Below are 9,280 nucleotides of genomic sequence, written 5' to 3'. Positions count from 1 at the left end.
AACGAGGGGGACAGATGAACTATCTAAAGTTGGACATCTTGATTTCAGGAAAGGGTCACAGTAATGTGGGTCTTGTTGAAAGCAACCATTTTTCTTGGTAACAGAGGGAGAATGTCCAGGTTACCTGTGACAGAAATGTGAATGATGGATTCCCCTTTTAAACATGTTTGGTTTTTGGTCCCCCTACTTTAGTTTAAAGCTACAACGTGGAAACAGGTCCTTCGGCCCAACGAGTCCATGCCGTCCAGCGATCACTAGTTCTATCCTACGCGCTAGGGACAATTTACAGAAGCCAAACGTGCGTGTCTTTGGAGTGTGGGAAGAGACCAGAGCACCCGGAGAAAACCCACACGTACACGGGGAGAAATTACAAACTCCCTACGGACAGCGCCTGTAGTCAGGATCGAATCCGGGTCTCTGGCGCCATAAGGCATCAACATTATCACTGCACTACCGTACCATCGCCATGGCAGCAGATTTTTCAAAATGTAATTACTTTCAATGTCTACGTTTCTTGATCACTTGGGTTTGAAAAATGTTAACGAAAAAACAAATGGCAACAAAACAAAATATAATATATTTTGATTTCTACTTAATTGGGTTGAAAAATGTTACCAATTCTACATTCAGCCACAGCGTTGCTCGCAATTGCTGTCGGTTTATAATTTTACAACCACACACCGATGCACAAAACCTTTGTTCAGTTTATTGTCACGTGTACCGAGGTACAGTGAAAAGCTCTTTGTTGCGCGCTAACCAGTCAGCAGAAAGACAATACATGATTACAGTTGATCCGTTTACAGTGTATAGATACATGATAAGGGAATAACGTTGAATGTAAGGTAAAGCCAGCAAAGTCCCATCAAGGATAGTCTGAGGGTCTTCAAAGAGGTAGATAGTAGTTCGATTGTAGTTTATGACTGCTCTGGTTGTGGTAGGACGATTCAGTTACCTGATAACAGCTGGGAAGAAACTCCACAAATCTAGTATAAGAAAATAACTGCAGATGCTGGTACAAATCGAAGGTATTTATTCACAAAATGCTGGAGTAACTCAGCGGGTCAGGCAGCATCTCGGGAGAGAAGGAATGGGCGACGTTTCGGGTCGAGACCCTTCTTCAGACTGATGTCAGGGGGGCGGGACAAAGGAAAGATATAGGTGGAGACGGGAAGGGTGGCAACGACACCAGCCTGACCGCGGGAGAAGACGGCAGGGGAAGGGAAAAGACATTCTGGCCTTCCATCACAGTGAGAAGGGGACTGGAGGAGACTCACTGTGATGGATGTTTCTTTTTTTTGTGTATTGGTTGGGGTTGTGTAATTTGCTTTGGACTGTTATTGTTGGACTGTGGGTGACTAAATTTCGTCCAAAAAACTTGTTTTTTGGATGACAAATAAAGATATCTTGAAGATAGAGGGAGGTCTGGGAAGGGGGAGGGGAAGAGAGGGACAGAGGAACTATCTAAAGTTGGAGAAGTCGATGTTCATACCACTGGGCTGCAAGCTGCCCAGGCGAAATATGAGGTGCTGTTCCTCCAATTTCTGGTGGGCCTCACTATGGCAGTGGAGGAGGCCCATGACAGAAAGGTCAGACTGGGAGTGGGAGGGGGAGTTGAAGTGCTCAGCCACCGGGAGATCAGGTTGGTTAAGGCGGACCGAGCGCAGGTGTTGAGCGAAGCGATCACCGAGCCTGCGTTTGGTTTTGCCGATGTAAATAAGTTGACATCTGGAGCAGCGGATGCAATAGATGAGGTTGGAGGAGGTGCAGGTGAACCTCTGTCTCACCTGGAAAGACTTTGGGTCCTTGGATGGAGTTGAGGGAGGAGGTAAAGGGACAGGTGTTGCATCTCGTGCGGTTGCTGGGGAAAGTGCCCGGGGATGGGGTGGTTTGGGTGGGAAGGGACGAGTGGACCAGGGAGTTACGGAGGGAACGGTCTCTGCGGAACGCAGTGGTGTGCGTTTTGCCTGATGGGAGAGGGGAGAAGAGGGTGTGGCCGGGGTGCGATTATGCTGCTGGCCTTGCCGGGGCAGCGCGAGGTATAAATGGAGTCATTGGAAGGGAGGTTGGTTTGCGCGACGGTCTGGGCTGCGTCCACAATTCGCTGCAATTTCTTGCAGTCTTGGATCGACCTGCTCCCAAACCGTGCTGTGATGCAACCCAATAAAATGATTTCTACGGTACATCTGTAGAAGTTGGTGAGAGTTGTAAGGGACATGCCAAACTTCCCAAGCCTTCTCAGGAAGTAGAGGCATGCATTGTCATGAAGTGCAATGTTTTTACAGGTCAACTTGAGCTTTGTCCCCAGCAATAGATTTTTTTCCAACAAAAGGATTTCTCCGCTGATTAGACGTTGTTGGAGTAGGCAGAAATCTTGAGCAAAACACAATGAGTTGGAGGCCACCAAAGATAGACACAAAATGCTGGAGTAACACAGCGAGACAGACCGTCTCTGGAGAAAAGGAATAGGTGACGCTTTGGGTTGAGAGAACCTTCTTCAGATATAGTGAGTGTTAGGTGTCCTTACATGGGACACTGGAAGGAAGAACTGTTCCCCCATGCTCTCCTGTCTTTCTGAACGCCAGGAGCTGCTCAGCAGGCCATTCAGCATCTGTGGAGGGAATGGGCAGGCATGTTTTGGAAGCTGGAAAATAGAAATTTTGCAGAATACTTAGTATATAAACTTGAAGCTTCCTTCAGATTGCTGAGTTTGTAAGGAAAGTATTCTGACCTGCTGAGGGATGAAGTTAAATGAGGTAACTGGAGTCTTCGGTCTGGTAACAGAGTTACAAGTTGATGGTCTGCTATAATCGGTTCTGAATCAGGTTTTGGTCCAAATCTTACTCTGGTGACTTAAATGCACAGTCCAGGCTGAGGAATTCTTACACCATTAGCAATACCATCTAACAGATGAGATACTGATTTGTGGTTGATGTTCTGATGGACATTATGAAGAGTTTTGTCCCATTTTTATTTCCTAGTTAGGGGTGCCAACTATCTACAGTGTCCGGGCCTACAGCGCACCCCCTGGCCTTATACGGGACAAGGGACAAACCAATTTAGCCCAATATACGGGATATCCCAGCTAATAAGGAACAGTTGACAACCCTATTTCTAGTTGACACTGAAGATCACAAAGTACCCAATATAAATCCAAGTCTGACTGCCTTAGAGTGTAGGTTATCACATCGGCTATCGCTTCGCTCAACACCTGCGCTTGGTCCGCGTTGGCCAAACTGGTCTCCCGGTGGCTGAGCACTTCAACTCCCATTCCCAGTCTGACCTTTCTGCCATGGGCCTCCTCCAGTGCCATAGTGAGGTCCACCGGAAATTGGAGGAACAGCATCTCATATTTCACTTGGACAGTTTGCAACCCAGCGGTATGAACATTGACTTCTCCAACTTTAGATAGTTCCTCTGTCCCTCTCTTCCCCTCCCCTTCCCAGATCTCCCTCTATCTTCCTGTCTCCACCTATATCCTTCCTTTGTCCCGCCCCCCTGACATCAGTCTGAAGAAGGGTCTCGACCCAAAATGTCACCCATTCCTTCTCTCCTGAGATGCTGCCTGACCCGCTGAGTTACTCCAGCATTTTGTGAATAAATACCTTCGATTTGTACCAGCATCTGCAGTTATTTTCTTATACTTCTTAGAGTTGATCATTAACCTTCATTGGAAGCATCCATAAATAGTGCATTTAGAAAGTATTCAGACCCCTTCTCTTTTTCCACATTTTGCTGTTACAGCATTATTTTAAAATGGATTAAAAAAAAATTATCACCAATCTACACACAATACCCCATAATAAAAAAAGTGAAAACAGGTGTGTAGAAATTTTTGCAAAGTAATTAAAAAGAAATAACTGAAATATCACATTTCCATAAGTATTCTGACTCAAAATTGAACTTATGTTCATCCTGTTTCCATTTAGTATCCTTGAGATGTTCCTGCAACTTGATTGGAGTCCACCAGTGGTAAATTAAATTGATTGGACATGATTTGAAAAGACATACACCAGTCTATAGAAGGTCCCACAGTTGACAGTGCATGTCAGAGCACAAACCAAGCCATGAAGACGAAGGAATTGGCCGTAGACCTCCGAGACAGGATTGTGTCAAGACATAGATCTGGGGAAGGGTATAAAACAATTTCTGCAGCATTGCAGGTCCCGAAGAGCACAGTGGCCTACGTCATTCTTAAATGGAAGAACTTTGGAACCACCAGAACTCTTCATAGAGCCTGGCCAAACTGAGCAATGGGGGGGGAGAAGGGCCTTGGTCAGGGAGGTGATCAAGAACCCGATGATCACTGACAGCTCCAGAGTTCCTCTGTGAAGATGGGATAAACTTCAAGAAGGACAACTATATCTCCAGCACTCCATCAATCAGGCCTTTATGGTAGAGTGGCCAGACAGAAGCCACTCCTCAGTCAAAGGCACATGACAGCCCGCTTGGAGTTTGCCAAAAGGCACCTAAAGGACTCTCAGACCATGAGAAGCAAGATTCTCTGGTCTGATGATACCAAGATTGAACTCTTTGGCCTGAATGCCAAGCGGCACTGCTCATCACCTGGCCAATACCATACCTACGGTGAAGCATAGTGGTGGCAGCATCATGCTGTGGGGATGTTTTTCAGTGGCAGGAACTGGGAGACTAGTCAGGATCGAGGGAAAGATGAACGGAGCAAAGTACAGAGAGATCCTTGATGAAAACCTGCTCCAGAGTGTTCTGGACCTCAGACTGGGGCGGAGGTTCACCTTCCAACAGGACAATGACCCTAAGCACACAGCCAAGACAACGCAGGAGGGGCTTCCGGACAGGTTTGTGAATGTCCTTGAGTGGCCCAGCCAGAGCCCGGACTTGAACCCGATCGAACATCTCTGGAGGGACCTGAAAATAGCTGTGCATCGACGCTCCCCATCCAACCTGACAGAGCTTGAGAGGGTCTGCAGAGAAGAATGGGAGACATTACCCAAATACTGGTGTGCCAAGCTTGTAGAGTCATACCCAAGAAGACTTGAGGCTGTAATCGCTGCCAAAGGTGCCTCAACAAAGTACTGAGTAAAGGGTCTGAATACAATACAATACAATACAATATATCTTTATTGTCATTGTACCGGGTACAACGAGATTGGGAATGCGCCTCCCATACGATGCAATAATTTAAGTAATTTAGACAACAGCAACCCAACGAAACAATTGTAACAGTTTTAGACAGGGTAAAGTGCAAGTTGATCTATGCGTTGTGACCATCCGGCTAAGCAGGACCGGTTCATAGCAGCTATGGCCCTGGGGATGAAGCTGTTCCTGAGTCTGGAGGTGCGGGCGTAGAAGGCCTTGTATCGTCTGCCCGATGGAAGGAGTTCGAACAGACTGTTGCAGGGGTGTGAAGAGTCTTTGTGGATGCTGGTGGCTTTTCTGAGGCATCGTGTGTTGTAGATGCCCTCCAAGTCTGATAGCTGTGTTCCGATGGTCCTCTGAGCTCTATGGACTACCCGCTGTAGAGCTTTCCTTTCTGCCTCCGTGCAGCTGAGGTACCACACAGGGATGCCATGCGTTACTAATGTAAATGTGATATTTCAGTTATTTCTTTTTAATTACTTTGCAAACACCTGTTTTTGCTTTTTTATTATGGGGTATTGTGTGTAGATTGATGATAACAAAAATGAATTTAATCTATTTTAAAATAAGGCTGTAACGTATCAAAATGTGGAAAAAGTGAAGGGGTTTGAATACTTTCTGAATGCACTGTAGTAGTCACGTGAAGTTAAAACACATGATAGGAGCATTATTAGGTCCTTCAAGCCTGCTTTGCCATCCATTTGGATTGTGACTGATGAATTATCTCTGTTCCATTGACTCGTTCTCACCCCGTACTTAGACAAAAAGCGCAGGAGTATGCCATTCGGCCCTTCGAGCCAGCACCACCATTCAATGTGATCATGGCTGATCATTCTCAATCAGTACCCCGTTCCTGCCCTCTCCCCGTACCCCCTGACTCCGCTATCCTTAAGAGCTCTAGCAAGCTCTCTCTTGAATGCATTCAGAGAATTGGCCTCCACTGCCTTCTGAGGCAGAGAATTCCACAGATTTACAACTCTCTGACTGAAAAAGTTTTTCCTCATCTCCGTTCAAAATGGCCTACCCCTTACTCTTAAACTGTGGCCCCTTCATTAATTTGAAACCAGAAATATATCTATCTCTTTAAATATATTCGGTGACTTGCTCCCTCTGGCCCCCTACTGTTGAATTTGAAGGTTCACCTTTCTCTGGATCACACTTCACCTTCCCTGAATTTCTTCACCTTCCCTGAATCCCTTTCCCCTCTCTAGTACACCAGCCAGGAGAAACATCCTCCTCTTGCAACACCAGAGACCCGTCAGATCTCGGGTGCTATCTGTGTGGAGTTTGTGTGTTCTCCTTGTGATCGAGTGGGTTTTCTCCGGGTGCTCTGGTTTCCTCCCATGTCCCAAAGGCATGCGGCTTTTATAGGTTAATTGAACTCTGTAAATTGTCCCTCCATGCTTCGGGAGTGGATGAGAAAGTGGGATATGGTAGAACTAATGTCAACTGGTGATCGATCTGTCCGATCCTGTCAATTTTATTGACTTCAATTAGATTCCCATTGTTCATCTTGGCACTATTGTGTAATTTTCCAAGGCCCTATACAATAGTGCTAGAACATCCTTTGTCCTAGGCTCTCACTAGGGTCTCTTCTACATCCCGCAGCTCCGCTCTTGCTCCCCCTCCCCCCACTCGTAACAAGGACAGAATCCCCCTCGTTCTCACCTTCCACCCCACCAGCCAGCGGATCCAACAAATCATCCGCCAACATTTCCGTCACCTACAACGGGACCCCACCACTGGCCATATCTTCCCATCCCCTCCCCTCTCTGCGTTCCGCAGAGACCGTTCCCTCCGTAACTCCCTGGTCCACTCGTCCCTTCCTACCCAAACCACCCCATCCCCGGGCACTTTCCCCTGCAACCGCACGAGATGCAACACCTGTCCCTTTACCTCCCCCCTCAACTCCATCCAAGGACCCAAACAGTCTTTCCAGGTGAGACAGAGGTTCACCTGCACCTCCTCCAACCTCATCTATTGCATCCGCTGTTCCAGATGTCAACTTATTTACATCGGCGAAACCAAACGCAGGCTCGGCGATCGCTTCGCTCCACACCTGCGCTCGGACCGCGTTGGCCAAACTGATCTCCCGGTGGCTGAGCACTCCAACTCCCCCTCCCATTCCCAGTCTGACCTTTCTTTTTTTCTTTTTTTTTTTTGAAAAGCATATGTTGAAAAGACAAATTTGTTACAAAGTTCTTACATAGCTTCAATTTTAAAAATGTTAAAGAGAGAAAATAAAAATAAAGAAGAATGAAAAGAAAAAAAAAGAGTTATAACTATAAAAATTAAAGGGGGTAGATCCGGGAGACAATAACCACAGTTGTACATCCAACCCTAAACTCAAGTTTCAACTTTTAATTTAAAATTTTTATTTTAGTCCTGTGTCAAGCCCATTTACTTTTCTAAAAATTCAATAAATGGAGACCATATTTTTAAAAATAAATCAGGTTTGTCAATTAAGGCAAATCTTATTTTTTCCAAATGCAAGGTCTCTGTCATTTCCGTAATCCACATTTTAGTTGTGGGGGTTATTGTTTTTTTCCAAAATTTAAGTATTAATTTTTTCGCAGTTATTAAACTAATCAAGAAAATGTACCTGACTTGTAAAGTTTGTAATATGTTCTGATAATCCTAATATTATTAATTTTGGATCGACATCCAATTGCTTGTCAATAACTTTAGAAACTATTTTTAAAATATCCAACCAGAAATTTTGCATTTTTATGCAAGTTACGAAAGTATGAGTTAAATTAGCTTCTTGAAATTGACATTTATCACAAATAGGAGAGATACTAGGAAAAATCCTATTTAATTTCGTCTTCGAATAATGTAGTCTATGTATTATTTTAAATTGTATTAAGGAATGTCTAGTATTTAATGAACATTGGTGTATATGTTGTAAACTTTCATCCCATATATCTTGCATTATGAGTTGGTTCAATTCGTCCTCCCATGCTCGTCTATATGATTCTGATGACGGAATGTCAGTATCTAGGAGAGTATTATAAATAAAGGATATTAATTTATTTGAATTATAATGTCGATTCAGGCATACATCAAGAGTTTCTGGACCTCTAAATTTATATTCTTGCATGTGTAATTTTACATAATCTCTAATATCTAAATATCTAAAATAATTATTAACATGTAATCCGTACTTCTGCTGTAAATCCTGAAAAGAAAGAAAGGTTCCCTTATGATAAAGATCTCCCACCCTTTTAATTCCATAACTTTTCCATTGAGCAAATCCTCTATCTAAGAGAGACGGTTTAAAAGAAGGGTTATTCGCAATAGGGAGGAAAGAGGATAATTTACTCAGTTTTAAAGTAAGTTTTAATTGTTTCCAGGTACGGATAACACTATGTATAATCGGATTACCTCCATATGTTTTTTTATTTAAATTTATTGGAGCTAAGAGGATCGCACCAATATCAAATGGTAAACAATCCTCTTTCTCCATCTTTAACCAATCCGGTTGTTGATCAGTGTCATCCAACCAGCAGGTTATATTTTTAATATTAACCGCCCAATAATAAAATAAGAAGTTAGGTAAGGCAATTCCTCCATTAGTTTTAGACTTACATAGATGTCTTTTATTTATTCTATGAGTCTTGTAGTCCCAAATAAAATTAGTAATAATTGAATCGATTTAAAAGAAAAACTTTTTTGGAAGATAGATCGGAATTGCTTGAAATAAGTATAGTTTTTCTCCTGCACTTTTTTAACCTTTTATATATTGATTTTTTTTTTAGATTCAATTTTTATTATTATGTTATTACTCAGAATTTATATACTTTTGGGAGATATTTCCGGGAGACATTCCACGTAGTACAAAAGATCATCCACCCTTCATTCAAGAAAAATGTTGTAGTCCGGGTGCCAGGCCATTTGCTTTATTATAGATTATCTATCGGTTAAGATGCAAGATACTACTATGAAAACAGGGGGTAAAGGTATTACATTTTGTAGTTGGAATGTCAAGGGTATTAACAAACCAATTAAAAGAGGTAAAGTACTTTCACATTTAAAATCTATTGATGCTGATATAATGTTCCCCCAGGAAACCCATCTCAAAAACGTAGCACATAACAGACTGAAAGGCAAATGGATTGATAAATTATTTCACTCATCATTTCCCTTTAAATCAAGAGGTGTTGCC

This window comes from Rhinoraja longicauda, chromosome 34, assembly GCF_053455715.1.
Source record: "Rhinoraja longicauda isolate Sanriku21f chromosome 34, sRhiLon1.1, whole genome shotgun sequence".
NCBI classification, from domain to species: domain Eukaryota; kingdom Metazoa; phylum Chordata; class Chondrichthyes; order Rajiformes; family Arhynchobatidae; genus Rhinoraja; species Rhinoraja longicauda.
The sequence above is the reverse complement of the archived record's forward strand: the minus strand, read 5'-3'. Positions refer to the sequence as shown.